The sequence below is a fragment of the Pipistrellus kuhlii genome, unplaced genomic scaffold (genome assembly GCF_014108245.1).
Source record: "Pipistrellus kuhlii isolate mPipKuh1 unplaced genomic scaffold, mPipKuh1.p scaffold_m20_p_2, whole genome shotgun sequence".
Taxonomy (NCBI): Eukaryota; Metazoa; Chordata; class Mammalia; order Chiroptera; family Vespertilionidae; genus Pipistrellus; species Pipistrellus kuhlii.
In genome coordinates this window covers 81,668,537-81,685,200 of record NW_023425515.1, presented here as the reverse complement: position 1 = coordinate 81,685,200, position 16,664 = coordinate 81,668,537, and the positions used below count along the sequence as shown (strand labels likewise).

The following is a 16,664-nucleotide window of genomic DNA, read 5'->3' as shown; positions in this document are numbered from 1 at the left end:
ACACATTCAGAGATCATAATTATCTAGCCACTCAATGCATTTGCATAATCCATTGGCACAGACGATAAATTGCTGAAGGTCTGGGTTAGGGGTCAGGATAGAGGTGGATTGGAGGGGGTCAGTGTGAGGGAAAAGGGAACATATGTAATACTTTCAACAATAAAGAATTATTAGAAAAAATACATATATAAAGGTAAATATGATAAAGAAATCCTTCATTGGCTTAGATCCTAACAAGAAATATGTTATACAAGTGAATGTAATATTCATAGGTAGTAAATCAGATAACAGTTTCCAAAGAAATAACATGAAACTCTGTAGTATCTACTGATATATTCTTGCATAAAGAGCTTCTTCTCAAGGATGAGGAGCTCCACGCATGATATATTGCTGAAAGACTGGCAAGTCAGGAAGAAGAGTACTCTACCTCTATTCTGGATTCCATCAGTTCAGTTTTATATGACAGAAAATGGTACCTATAACCAGTCCCAGGAATACAATTATCTGAGTTATAGAGGCCTGGGGCTTACAGGCTTATACAGTACATTTTTTAAAAATCAATTTCTTGAAAATCCATGAGTTGATGACAAAAGAAAATGGCATAGGTGATCTCCTTGAAGACTACACTCATCTTTTTTTTTGACCCCTCGAGAATTGATCTAACTCAATCTCTCTTTTTCTGAAGAAGGAAGGGTTGACATAAAACTCAGCTAATTTTTCTATAATGGTGTACCATTCTTGGAAGGCTCTTGGTTTTACCATCTTTGTCATCTCTGCTTAATACCATATGAAGAGGAGTCTCCATTAATCACATCCAGGAAGAAGTCTGCAGAGATATTATAGGGCATACAATGACAACCAGCTGATGCAAAGTATCCCAATGCCTCCTGAGCAGGCCAACGAAACATTAGTCATCCTGAGGCCAATAAGGTGAGTCTGTCAAACAACTTGAAGAGAGAAAAATAAGGTCGATAAGATGAACAGATGATGGTTTGTCCTTGTTTAGGTACCCTCTCCAAAAGCAAAAGGATAGCATTCCATGAGCTTGAGTCTAAGCCAGTTGTGGGATCCTTCAGGATTAAAGTGATAGACTGGTAATAAGGTTCATTTCAATACTAGTCCTTTCTCTTTCTCCTCCAAACACACCATGGTTAACCTGAGTTACAACCATGGGATCTGACACTTTGGCCAGACCTAAGTGTGGATTGACCATGTTTACCCATTCATTTTTATCATGAACTATCATTGTTGTTAGAAGCTGAAGAACAGCTGAGAACTATACATTTTCTCTCACTGTTAGAGTTCCCATCCCAACATCATCTTGTACCATGTAACCTAAATTACATTTGAAAATGGCAAGTCAAGGTGCAGTGCTCTATTTATCTCAACATCTCCAGATAATCCTTGTGGATCTTTCCTTACAGCTAAGTCATCCAACAACAAAGATTTGCCTTCACTTGTGGGTCCCAGAGTGGCTTTGAAGTCAGGTCTCATAATCCCACTGATATTCATTAGTATTTCTTTCTCGGCTATTTTTTGACCAACTAGAAAGTCACTTTTCACTTTCACTCCATAGCAGATGTTATGAAAACTTAACAGCTGCTTCAGTAAATGTCTTCAGGTTGTTGGTCTCCCAGGGATGCCATTGGTATTTTTTGTGATACTGGGATAAAAATATAGTTATTGCCTTTACTGCACAGTGAACACCTGAGAAACAACCTCCTGGGGTTGAGGTCACAGTCAGGAGCAATGGGCGGTGGGCAGCCAGACAGGATAGTGAGGGAGTAAGCCTACAGATAGTATATTTTTATTGAATTTATTATGGTGACATTGGTTAATCAAATCATATAGGTTTCAGGTGTACAATTCTGTAATTCTAAAGGCCCGATGCACATAAATTCATGCAAAGTCCTCTGCTTCTGCCCACCTCAACTTTGTCCAGAAGGAAGGATGTCCAGAAGGACGTCTGATCTAATTAGTACATTACACTTTTATTATTATAGATACTATATGTATATTGTATTGTATGTTCTCCAAAGTCAGGTGTCCTTCCTTCACCATTTGTTCTCCCTATAGCTTCTTTTACCTCCCCACACCCCTTCCACCTTTTGGTAACCACATGTTATTGTCTATGAGTTATTTATGTTACTATTTTGTACTTTTTGCTTAATCCCTTCACATAAATATATTTTATATAAAATTAACTATGTTCATGGGGCAGATAGTCAAACAAGAAATCCCCGTCAGATGTGCTCATAATATTCAACAACTTGATCAAGATAGTGTTTATAAAAATGTGTTCAATTTGTAAAAATTTTTTGAGATGCTCACTTATAAATTGCCATATTTTTCGGACCATAAGACGCTCCAGACCATAAAATGCACCAGTTTTAATTAGAGAAGGGAAATGAAGAAAAAAAGATTCTGAAACAAATAGTGTCCTAAAATATTTTATGTGCATTAAAACCCAACATCACAGTCATAAACACATGTAATCAACCCTGTAAAGTAAACAGCAGCATTTAGAACCATTTTAGAGCTGGGCAAGCACACAGAGATCACACAGAGCCAGGCAAGTAAAAAAACTTTTTTTTTAAAGTATATGTGTAGGCTATATTTGGTCCATAAGACGCAGGGACTTTTTCCCCCCACTTCTGGGGGGGAAAAAAGTGCGTCTTATGGTCCGAAAAATACGGTAAAGCTTTCTGGGTTTACTGGTATATTATCTATATATATATAACAGGCTAAGTGACCGGCTGTCCATCTGTCTGACCATATGACTGCCCAACCTGCTGGTACATATTATCCGCTCTGACAATTTAAAAATAAAAGTTGACTCGCACATGCACAATACATATAAAACTCTCAGAATGGATATTATTGAAATCCCCTGTGAAATGATTTGTAACAGATTTATTATTGAAGCTACCTTTGTGCTGGAAGCTAATTCCAGCATGTCATAAATGCAAGAGTCTCATCAAAAGGTTGATGGAACTTGGGGATTCAGCAAGGACTGAATCACATATGTTATTGCCTGTTGCAAATGGCTAAGGACATTTCCACAAACGTGAAATGGATGCATAAATGATTGCTTGCTGCCAGAGAGTTGAGGGCATTTCAATCTACATGTTATTCCCTCTTACTAACCCAACACCTGAATAACTGTAGACAGTTTCCCCAATCTGACAATGGATTCTGGATATCAAATCTTAGCCTTTGATATGTATATCTACCTTGCTTTAGGACAAATTCTGTTAATAAAACGTAATGGGTCCAGAAAGACAGGAGAACTTGGTTCTTTAGCCAAGTTTTCTCTGGCTTCCTAAAATGTTTCATCTCTGGACACTTGATTAATTTATACACAATGCCTTCTCCAGATTCCTGAAATCCCTTCTATATGCTGGATTCAGACCACTGTCACCTTTGGAAATAATATATCTACATCTATATCTATATCTATATCTATATCTATATCTATATCTGTATCTGTATCTGTATCTGTATCTATATACCTATATACCTATATATCTATATATCTATATATCTATAGCTTAACCTATATCTATATCTATCTATATCTATCAATATATCTATATTATCTATAGCTATATATCTATATCTATATCTATATCTATATCTATATCTATATCTATATCTATATCTATATCTATATCTATATCTATATCTATCTATATCTATAATATGCTAAGTGTCCAACCTTCCAACTGGTCACTATGATTTGCACTGACCACCAGGGACAGATGCTCAGTGCTGGAGCTGCCATGACATGCAATGGCCATTTACAGAGAAATGGCACTTTGAACCTGGCATCCAAAAAGCAATACTTGGCTTCCCTAAAGTGGGATACAGGCCTCACCACTACCCCAGAGCAACAATACACCAATTCACAGCTGATGCTGCTGAGACCCCATGGCACAAAATGCAGCCCACAGTCCAGCCCACTCTAGAAATGGTGGCTGTGGGCACCAGGTAATGATGTCACAGAGCAACACCCAGCTTCCTCATCCTAGCAACTAGCCTTCTTAAAGTTTCTTCAGCCCAGGAGCATGACTTGCTTTATAGCCAGGTGGAAACATTTTACACTTTAACCAAATGCCTGTGAAGCATTTTCACATTCCTCATCTCATTTGATCCTCACAGAAGTCCTGGATTAGGTAGATATGAGACTGCCAAGAACCAATTCCAGCATGTAATAATTACAAGAGTTCCATCAAAAGGTTGATGGGACTTGGGGAGCTCAACAGAGTTGAGTCATATATACAATAGTTTACTTGATGGAAATGGCAAAATGGCACTTCCCCCAAACATGAATAGGATGATTGTCTGCTGCCAGACAGCTCAGGGCATTTTATTGCCTCCTATTGGCCAAACACCTGAACAGCTGTAGGTTATTCCCCAAACTGAATATCTCTGTAAACCTTTTGATACCCTTTGAAGTGTATATTACATGTGAATAAAAGAATAAATCATGTAAATAAAAGCAGGGTTTTAGACAAGAAGGAGAGTCTTCAGTTCCCTTTAGCTGAAGCTCCTCTGACTGCCAATGCCTCTCAAAACTATCTTTTTTTCTTGGACTCCTTATTGAATCTACACACAGCCCCTTTCTGCAGAAAGCTGAACCCTTTGTAAGGCTAAGGAAAGAACCCCAGCATTATGGTGCCCTAACAAGGGACACCAACAGACTCAGTGGAATCCTATTTTATTTTCATTAGCTGGAAAATGAAAATTTAGAAAGCTTTGAAAATTGACCAGCCTGAAAAGAAGTGAGTGATCATTAATTTGCATATTACTCTTTTATTAGATAGGATTATTTATTTACCACAAGTAAAGGCCAGAAATTGTTATCTTTCTTTTTCTTTTCTTTTTTAAGTTTCACTTCATTACTGCTGTGTATGTGCTCCATGTGACTGACATAGGTGCTTATGTAGGTGGGTTCCAATTGATGGTGAAAATTGCATTATGTAGCACTGTAGGAATGGATCTCTGACATAACCCAAGGACCTACTGTATATAAAGCTCTTACTGGCACCAATTGCATGCATGTGTTTCCATCTGTAATTGGTAATCATCAATTTGGTTGACACTTCTATTATAGAGAAAGAGCAAATAGCAATATTAAAATATTTTTTCTAATTAATTTTCTTTCATTGTGCACAGATTTGTTCACTGGGCCACTAGTATTTTAATAAAATTCATGTTTAACAACTTCTATCTTACTTGATGTGTCAGTTGGTGAGAGGAAAGTACTGCTACTGTGTGTATGGACTTGTCAATTTCTTCTTTTTATTGTAGGATTAGAATATGCTTGATGCTGTCTCATACATATAATGTAATTATTATTTTATCTTGGTAATAAAATTATTAAATTTACTACACCATCTTTTGTTTAGATATTTTTTCCTGAGTTATATTTTCTTATCCTATTATTTTTAAATTACTTTAATTGAGCTGTATCCTATAGAAAGTAAATACCTGGTTTATGTTGGTTCTATTATTCTATTTTTTTATTCTAATATATTTTTTTTGTCTTTTTTAGGTTATTTTAATATTTACATCTATTTCCATTACTGACTTCCTTGTTTTATTTCTACCATCTTAAACACCTCAGTATATAAAGTATGTATTTGTTTCCTTTCTTGTGTTCTGCCTCCTTTGTTTAATGTGCTAAAGATATTTCTGCAACCACTTTTATTGGTTAGAAGTTATATTCATTTATGTCTCTTTAGTTTTATATAAGTTTGTTTACAACAGGAAGAGAGAAATCTGTAATTTGAATAGGGAGAGCTTAATGTAATCAGTTGTTAACAGGAAATTAGAATTATAATAGAATTATGGCTGGTAGAAAGTAAATAGAACTCCAAAGAATATCAGAATAGCAAATATAATTTTTCGTGTCAGATGTCCTATAATGATATAACATAAATTATATTTTAATATATATTTGCTACTATAGTTAAGGATAAGAGAGTGTCATAAAAAGAGACTACTTTGTATACATACTTAGTCTTTCTTGGAGAAGACCTGATTCTCAGCAAAAGGCAGAGAAGTCAGTATGGTGCCACACTGATGAAATTTGCTACAAATTGATCTTCTGAAATTTGTCAGAAATCTGCCCTTGAGGGTACCAGAGAAAGTTATTTTTGGGAGTATTTCACTGAAAGCACCACTTGTTATGAATTGAATTATGTTTTCCAAAAAGATATATTGATGACCTAACACCCAAATCCTGTGAATATTAACTTATTTGATAATAGTAGATATAAATTGCAGATGTAATTAGCCATACTGAAAAGGGTGGGTCCTTAATTTAATAAGATTGGGGTACTTATGAGAACAGGGAAGAGACAAAAAAAAAAGAAGAATGGCATATGAAGAACAGACATACATGAAGAAGATGGCTCTGTGACAATGAAGGCAGAGATTGGAGTGTTACATTAAGGCCAAAGAATGCAATAAATTGCCAGATAATATTAGAAGCTAGAAGAGTGAAGGAAAGAGTTGACCCTTTAGATTTCAGCCTCCAGAACTGTGAAATCGCTTTTACTAATTTATGATCTTTTGTTATAGCAACCCTAGGAAACTAATAATCCAACCAAATTAGGGTGACGGCAGAAGTTGCTGGCTACTGAATACTATTGGGCAGGCAGGGCACTGCAGAGGCTGTTCATGCAGAAGCTAGAGAATCACTTTGCACTGCAAGGGCCTGCTGAGAAAATTCTGGCAAGAAGGAAGCAAAACCTTAGTGTTTTAATCCCATGTATCTCCATTTATTGATCCATATTATTATTTTCTAGTCATGTTTCTTTTAATTTAATTACTTTGTTTTTATAATATCCCATTCAAAGTAGTCATCCCATACCTTTTTTTTTTTTTTTTTTTTTTTTTTTTTTTTTAATGAATCAAAGCTTATTTAGTTAACCTGTTTGCTTAAAAGTACTTTTTCTCATTATGGTTCATGTTTTATTATAGGTAATCTAAAAAATTAAATAAAAATATTAATGCACAATTTAAGGTCAGTATTACTCTGACACCAAAGCCAGAAATTTAGTGCATAAGAAAAGGAAACCACAAATCAACATTCATCAAAAGATTCACAAAAGAGTCTATAATATATAAAAATAATATACTCTAACCAAATGGAATACAAAGTTACAGAATAAGGTTATATCAAAAATTCAATTAATATAATTTGTCATTTTTATTTTTTATTTTTTTTATTTTTAATCCAAATGTTTTATTACATACTTATTTAAATAATTATTTTCTTCAATGGAATTCTTATTGTAATACAGAAAACAACTGCTTTCCCACCCTATCTCTCTATTGGTACCTTGTTATATTCTGCTTTTGTGTTTTCATACATAGGAAAAGTCTTTAAAATAAGTCTTATAATTAAAGATGAGATTCTGGGATTTAATAACCTTGCTGTGCCCATTAAAAGTGCTAGCAAATGGACAAAAATATTACTGAAATTCAGACTATATATTAAACCACATTTTTCCCCTTGCATGTTATTAGGATTGGGAGAAAAAATGGTGATATTTATTTCAGGAAAGCAATAGGTATAATTTAATATTATGTATAAACATATTTTGCACTCACGTATAAATGTACAATGTGTTATAAAAATAAAAACAATCAGAGATGGTAAATGTAGTCTTCACTGATTTCTTGATTATTTAATGAATTTGGAAAGAATAGATTTCCATAAAAAGATAATCAATTCCAATCATGTTCTGGAAGTGATAATAAACTTTTTAAAGATTACAGAAATATTTGAATCATAATAGAGAATAGAGCTTCAAAAGTAAGCATACATATAATGTGCCATTTTTAGAGAATCCTAATATATAAAAACCCTGGGTCCATCACATCCACAATGACCAGGAGACTCAACTCTTCCCCAGGCTTCAGGCACAGCAGGCAAGAACGCTGAACTGCTGACCTCTAGGAAAGAGAGAGATGTGGGGCCGATCAGCAGGGGCAGCGGCAGAGGCTTAGATAGATAAGCAGGGTGATCAGTCCCTGCTTCTATCTCCCTGCCTCACCAGCAGATGAGCCTCTCTCTCTCCCAGAGGTCAGCAGTTTAGCCACTTGCCACAGCCTGGGGTGCTGTTGATCAGCCCTGCCTCTTTAATCAGGCCCAGAAATAGGCATGTAGATGATGCTGTCATAGAAATTCACGAATCAGAACCAAATCTGGGTGAATTGCAAAGAGCCAATGGCTTTGTAGGAGGCTGAGCTTTTGAAGCTGACTGGCATAGAAACCAACCAATCAGAACCAAAATGGCTGGCAGAGGAGGACCACTGGGGGCGAGATAAGGCTGGCAGGGGAGGCAGTTGGGGGTACCAGGATGGTAGGTGAATGCATTTGAGGGCTATGAGGCCAGCAAGTGAGGGCAGTTGGGGGCAAGATCAGGCCAGCAGGGGAAGACAACTGGGGGTGATATCAGGCCGGCGGGGAAGGCAGTTAGGGGTGATTGGGCGAGCACGGGAGGAGTTAGGTATTAATCAGGCCAGCATGGGATCAGTAAGGGATGATCAGGCATGCAGGCAAGTGAGCGGTTAGCAGCCGGTGATCTCAAATTGTGAGAGGGATGTCCAACTGCCAGTAAGACATCCCCTGAGGGATCACAGATTGGAGAGGGTTCAGGTTGGGCTGAAGGACACCCCCCACAGTGCACAAATTAAAAGCATAAAAATTAGAAGTAAAATATGCCTTATTCCCAAATAATACAATCTTGTACTGGAGATATTTTAAAGAAACTATAAAAAAAAGTATTAGAACTAATAAGTGAGTCAAGTGAGGTCACATAATCCTATTTAATAAAAGAGTGATATGCAAATTGACCATCATTCCGATACACAAGATGGCTGCCCCCATGTGGACACAGATGGCCACCACAAGATGGCCTGCAGGGGAGGAGGGCAGTTGTGAGTGATCAGGCCAGCAGGGGAGGGCAGTTAGGGTGACAAGGCCTGCAGGGGAGGATAATTGAGTGTGGGGGGAACCAGGCAAGCAGGAGAGGGCAGTTAAGGATGACAGGGCCAGCAGAGGTGGGTAATTGGGAGGGACCAGTCCTGCAGGGGAGGGCAGTTGGGAAAAACCAATCCTGAAGGGGGGGGCAGTTGGGTGGACCAGGTCAGCAGGAGTGGGCAATTGAGAGGGACCAGGTCTGCAGGGGAGGGCACTTAGGGGGGAACCAGGCCTGAAGGAGAGGGTAGTTGGATGGAACAAGGCCTGCAGAGGAGGGCAGGTGGGGGCAATCAGGCTAGTAGGGGAGGGCAGTTAGGGGTAACCAGGCTGGCAGGGGAGGGCAATTTGGGTCAACCAGGCCTGCAGAGGACAACAGTTAGGGACAATTGGGAGCAGTTATGCATCTATCAGGCTGATAGGGAAGTGCTTAGGGGGTGATCAGACTGGCAGGCAGAAGCAGTTAGGGGCAATCAGGCAGCCAGGTAGGTGAACAGTTGAGAGCCAGCAGTCCTGGATTTTGAGAGGGGTCTCAGATTGGAGAGGGTGTAGGCTGAGCTGAGAAACACCCCCCACCCCCATGCACAAATTTCATATACCAGGCCTCTAGTATAAAATAAATATATAAAAACCTGTTGTGTGTAAATATAATAGTAAATAATCAAATTAAAATAAAATAAATTAACTCACTTGAAAAATAGTATCATAAATATATATATAAAAAATTATTAACAAATGGCATGCAAGAACTCTATAATATAATCCAAGAAATATTTGCTGAGAGAGAAAAAGACCAAAACAAATAGAGATAAATCATATTCATGAATTTGAAGCCTCAATATTGTTTTTTTAATTTTTATTATTTTTTATTGTTTGAAGCATTATAAATAGTACATATGTCTTCGTTTTTCCCCCTTCATCTCCCGCTAGCCTTCCCTACCCCCCAGCATATGCCTTCACTTGCCCCCCCCCCAGTGTTATATCCATTGGTTATGTCTATATGCATGCATACAAGTCCATTGGTTGATCTCTTACAGTCCCCACCCCAACTTTCCCTAAGTTCTCGCTGAAGTTTGGCAGTTTGTTCAATGGTTCTTTATCTCTATAACTCTTTTTTCCCATTTCTTTTCTTTAAAAAATCTTGCAACTGAAGACTATAAATAAACATATAATAACAAAAAATGTTCAAGTCCCAATTTCAATGTCCAACAGTTTTGAGACCAGTTTCAATGTCAAATAGTTCCTTATGTGTACATGTCAGCAAAGATATATGGATGATGAATAGATGGTGTCAATGCAGGTCTGACCTTCTCTGGTTTGATTCTGGGCAACCTGCATCGACGCAATGTTGCTGACTGCTAGCGTGGCCAGGCATCGTCAGCATCTTCTATCTCAGGATTGTTTCTCCTCTTGTCTTCATGGTTGGAGCAGACCTGACAACTCCTCTCTGAATCCCCATGGTCTTGGAGTAGTTTTCTGAAATATACAAACATATTCTCAATCAGAAGTTAATAAAGGAATCTTTTCTATAAAATTGACTTGGGATCCTTTTTATATTTGCCCAATTTTCCTTTGTTTTATTTTGACACCATGTGTGATTTTCATGGGTGTCTTCTTAGCATTACATATGAAAATTAATTTTCTACAGTAAAAATTTTCTAGATGTATCATAATTTACTTACAGGATATTTCTTTTTACATGATATTACCATACTATCCCTCCTTTTCTTTTTAATTAATGGATGCTTCTGAAAATTTTGTAATGCAGTCTTGATAACTTTAAATTTTAATATTTTGCACAAATGTAAGTCTGTTTTGGGTTCATTTAATGTTAAGCAATTTTACCATGAAATGCACTACCAACAGAAATTTTAGTTAATACTTTAGGAACAGCTTTTTATCCAGTACACTTAAATTTTCTTGGATTTTCACTTATTACTATTAACTAATTTAAACTAACCCGAAAAGTTGATCACTATTTTACTGTCAAATTTAATACTCTAACAACAATCTTAGTTTACCCTGGAAATATTAGTGGAAAGGATTATTTGCATTCTTAAGTAGGCCCTGAGCATTCCTGGTGCTAGGCTGGATTTATATATAGGGCAGCTGCTGTTGGCCACGTCCCTTTCTGTTACCTGGGTCTCAATATGAGCTGGGCCGAGTCTCTGTCTGTTACATGGGTTCCGATATGAGCTGGGCGTGGGAAGCGAAGCAGCCATGGGGGCAGGAGACCTCCCTCTGAAGGGGTGAGGTTTCAGGTCGCTGCATGATTTTGGGGATGAGGGTCTGTGCCCCACCTTTATTGAGTTCCACGTTCTCTCCTGATGGCCCCTCTGCAACTGTACCTATTTTAAGTTGTTCCTTCCCTGAGGAATTTTAACCATCTCTGGCTAACTAGGGTGATTTGAGGTTCAGTCCCGTTTCCTCGTGGGCTATGCCCTGTGGCCTCCTCAACCTGCTCCTGTCTTGGGATCCCCTTGCCTATTGGCGGGCCTCAGCACTAATCATTTATCTCGGAGGACTCAGGTTTCTTCTCCAGGAGGGCCAGCTCACACCATTGGGCGAGAGACAGAACCATGGTACCAGCCATCACGAGGTTTCAACCTCATCATGAGAAGAAAGCTCAGGCAATAGCTGTGGGCAATTGAATTGTAAAAGGAAGGTTTCTCTTGGCCAAAAGGGCCAGAGGGGCCAATGTAGAATGCTCAAGTGCCTTAATTCCTTCAGAAAGGGATTAAATCATTTCATGTCCTTTTTAAAATTGCTGCCACACATTCAGAGAATTAGTTTGTAAGTTTTTTGGGGGGGTAATAATATGCTGTTGTAAAATATCAAAAATTATGACATTATAGGATAATAATCATGTAAGGATATTCTTTCCTCTAGACTAGGGGTGTCGAACTCAATCAGAGAAGGGGCCAAAATCTAAAATCCAGCCTAAATCGCGGGCCGAATGGTTTACTGAACAGTCATAAACTGTCATTGTGATGACAGCGAGGTGCGGGCCACATTGCAAGGCCTGGCGGGACAGATTTGGCCCGAGGGCCTTGTGTTTGACACATGTGCTCTAGACACTGGCAATTCAATTTCAAATTAGCTGTCAATTTCTTTTTGTAACTTTATATAAACTTTGTCAGGGAGGCATACACACAAATTATTTACTTTAGTTCAAGAGGCCAAATATATTGACTTTCAATTACAATCCTTACAACTTTTGAAGGAATCCTCTCTTTATTTCCTTCCATGATAATTTCCAGGCTACAGAGAGTTTCATTTAAAAATCCTTGTCAGATGAAACAATTTCTCTTAAGGTTATGGTGCTCACTTATATAGATTACATTTAATATATTTTTTTCTCAATATCGTTAAAGTTGTAATTATCTCAAAATTTATCTGTAGAGTCCATGAAACTCCTATTTAAAAGGAATACAATGCAGCACTAAAAGGAATGGACCACTGATAAGCACAATAGCATGGAAGCATCTCAAAAACATCATTCTAAGTGACAGAAACTAGGCAGAAAATCAAACATATTGTATTACCCAATTTATATGTAATTTATATGTAATTTCAAGAAAAGACAATACTATAGATATATAATAAAATATCATTGGTTTTGGTTCTGAGCATGGTTTCATTGTGGAGATACCAAAGTTTCTTTATGGAGTGATGTAAGAGTTCTAAAACTGGTTTTTGTTAATGATTGCACAATTGCATACATTTAATATACTCATAAACTGTACATTAAAATAAAAAATGTTAAAATTATATTTCAAAAAATAATGTAATTATTGTTAAAGTTTGTAATTCACTAACTTTTCTTTATAGCTTTACCACAAATATTTGCATGCTTAAATAATATATTTAAATGCATTTTTTAAGCTTTATAAACAAGACTACATATGTTCATCTATGACATGGTTTTTTGCAATATATATTAATATTTTAAAATGTATCTCTAATTCATTTATTGTTATTATTTTATAATATTGTATTGCAAAAATTAACATAAATAAATCCATACATCAAATGGTCATGGATATTTGAGCTGTTTATAATTTTTTACTATTAAAAATAATGCTGCTATGACAATATTCATAGTCATTAGCTGCATATCTATAAAAGGCTTAGTGGAATACAAGGTAGTGGAATTTATAGGCCTTAGAATATGTTTGTTACTAGAAAGTATAAGAGTAATTTTTAAAATTTACTACATCACCAAAATTTTGTAAATGCACTGTTCTTTCACATCTTTGAACATCACTGGTGTTTTCACACTTTTAGAATTTAACAACAGATGTGAATTCATGAATGGTATAAAATTACAGTTTCAATTTGTTTTCTAGGTGACTGATTAAATGAAACATATTTTAAATATTATTTTCTATTAACATTCCTACCTGTGAAGTACATCTTCAAATCATTTGCTTTTTGTATTATATATGGTTTATAGAAGTTATTATTGTGATTATGTGTAAGATATCAACATTGATCAAATACAAGTCATATGCATAGAGAAATTGTAGGTCCTTTATCTTGATTATTATTGACTAGAGGCCTGGTACATGAAATTTGTGCCTGGGAGAGTGTCTCTCAGCTCAGCCTGCACCCTCTCTAATCTGGGACCCCTCGAAGGATGTCCTTCTCACAATCCAGGAATGCTGGCTCGCAACTGATCACCTGAATTCTTTCCTGATTGCCCCTAACTACTTCTGCCTGCCAGAATGATCACCCCCTAACCACTGCCTTGCCAGCCTGAATGATGCCTAACTGCTCCCCTGCCAGCCTGTTTGCACCTAACTGCCCTCCCCTGCAGGCCTGGTCCCCCATCAACTGCTTTCCTCTGCAAGTCTGGGTTCCCTCCAACTGCCCTTCCCTGCAGGCCCATTCGCCCCCAACTTCTCTCCTCTGCCAGCCTGGTCACCCCTAACTACCCTTCCCTGCAGGCTTGATTGGGCCCAATTGCCTTCCCTTGCAGGCCTGGTCCCTCCCAACTACCCTCCCTGCTGGCCATCTTGTGTCCACATGGGGCCAGCCATCTTTGACCACATGGGGGCAGCCATCTTGTGTGTTGGAGTGATGGTCAATTTGCATATTACTCTTTTATTAGATAGTATAGAGGCCTGGTCCATGGGTGGGGGCCAGCTGGTTTGCTCTGAAGGGTGTCCCAGATCAGGGTGGGGGTTCTCTTGGGGCATGGGGTGGCCTGGATGAGAGGCTCATGGTGGTTTGCAGACCTGCCTCGCCCCCCAGCAACCCAAGTGAGGTACTGATATAAGGAATTTCTTTATCTTCTATAATTGAAACTTTGTAGCCTGGAGCAGAGCCAAGCCTCCTGCTTGCTGCATGGCCACAGCCATTTCTATTGGGAATTTATTTATCTTCTATAATCAAAACTTTGTAGCCTTGTGGGTAGGCCTATGCCAGCAGGGTGTGCAGAAGCTTGGCTTCCTCCATCATGGGGAAAGCCAAGCCTCCTGCTTGCTCCATGACTGCAGCCATCTTGGTTGGGGTTAATTTGCATACTTGCTCCTGATTAGCTGGTGGGAATACTTTGTGGGTATAGTGGAGTAGTGGTTAATTTACATATTACTATTTTATTAGATAGGATTGGAAATTCATGAGCTTCCTGTTAGGTTCAGGGTAATATTTAGTCCTGACAAATATAAAATGTTGTTAGCTCTAGTCATTTAAATTTTGTATTGTATAACCTTTAGTTCATATAGAATAATTTGTCCTGCTCTTCTTAAAACTGATATCAGAGGGGATGTAAAAAGGGCTTTTATAATCCTTTGATTTTGGAGATGGGGATCTAAGCCTTGTTCTGATCCTTAGTTGATTGCCTTTGAGAAGTGAGTAGTCTTGCCAGCATAGTTTTTGGCATTCCTGGTGGGTTTCTGAGACTGCTGGTAATTGACCTCCCTGAGCATGATAGATCTGCTAGGCTGCTCCTAGGAAGCAGGTCCTAGGAAGCAGGACGTTTCTTCAGCTCCAATAGGGACATTAAGGTTTCTTCATCCATCCTCTTGGTTTAGGATATTCACTCAGAAATATTTAACTGGTAGTCTTTCTGAACTCAGAGAGATCTCTCTGAAAACCAAGGCACTTAGAGAGAAATTTGTGTGGTTTCCCCCTTTTGCAAATCACAGACATATCTTCCTTCTTTACCATTCAAGGAAGTTCATTAGTCCATATCTAATCCTGCATCTCAGACACATTATATTCTTGATCTGAAAATATTTGTAACTTATTTCCCTAAGTATGTTTTTAGATTTCCTAAAGAAACAAGTAAGTATGTTAAAAGGTCTTTGTTTAAAGGTAGTTTCAAGATTATTATCTTGTTTAAAAACTTCTCAGTTCCATGTTCTTTAGCTCAGGGTTAGCCTGGGGTAATAAAATTTATATTTTAGCCTGAGTAGGGAAAGAGTGGGAAAGAATATTAATTAAGGTTGAAATTAAAATGTAGTAGGTCTTTATCCCAAATCTATTTTTATCCTTTAGGTAATCCATGTTTTTTGTTTTTTTTTTATTTACATGGTTATTGGGTAAAATGTCACAGCATATCTATTAGGCCTCAAGAATGTTTTTTGACATTATGTTCTTGATCCATCTTTATTTGTCATGAAAGTAATATGATAGTTCAATTGAAATAAAGAAAGAATAAGAAAGAGGGGGAAAGGGAGGAAGAGAAATAAAAAAGTAAGAAAGAAGGAGGGAAGGTAAGGATGAAGAAAGAGATCATAAAAAGAAAGAAAAAATAAGGGAAGGGAAAATGAAGTAGAAATAAGGTAATAATATATATATTATTTCATATATTTATATATTTCATATATTTACTTGCATGTGAATGTATACTCATCTTGTATAATATAAATACATTTACCAATCAATAATAAGCAAAAATTAATAAGGGAAATAAATGTAAACCTTTGGAAACCACTGCCCTAGCACTAGGCCCCTATCCTTTTTAAAGACGTAAATTACATAGTCATGGTGAATTGTATTAATATAGAGTTCCCTTTCTGGAAGATTTTGTGGTTGTGTGTGTCTGTATATGTTTGTGTGTATGTGTGTGTATATGGGTTAATGGCATCTTTACTAAAAAGCAGAAGGATGGATTATGAACCAATATTTTAATCCCACCCTCTTTTCCTGTTCTGTCTGAGACACTAGATTCGGTTTCTGTTCTTAACTATTTGTCCCTGTATGCCATCTGGTCTAGATTATGGTATCATATTCTTGGTTCCTGGGACCTCTGAAGTTAGCCTTGGCTACTGTGTGATTAATTGTGCAATCTTTCTTCTGGATTTCACATTTGATATCTTTATTCAATTCTTTGTCTCTTTACAGTCAATAAGCCATTTTGGCCTCAACTGCAACTATTTAAATTGGATCATCCCTTATGAGAAGAAGTTGTGGCCAAGATACATTTATGTAACATGGAACAACCAAACAGGAGCTACTGCAACCAAAATATAATGATAATAACCTGCCTTTATTTTCCATCTGAATATCATGTTTATTTTTTACTATTGTTTCTACTGATAACTCAGCAGGGACCTGGTGTCATCTCCTTTACATTAGGAGATTTAAAACTAGCAAACTAACCAGAAATAACCATGTTGTAAAACTCCAGTGATTAAAAGGGAGGGAATTACATGGAGAA

At 37.3% G+C, this 16,664-nt stretch overlaps 1 pseudogene; it reads right to left on the bottom strand.

Moving 5' to 3' along the window:
• Nucleotides 1-266: 266 nt before the first annotated feature.
• On the bottom strand, nt 267-11,217 carry LOC118722988 (annotated as a pseudogene).
• Nucleotides 11,218-16,664: the final 5,447 nt, after the last annotated feature.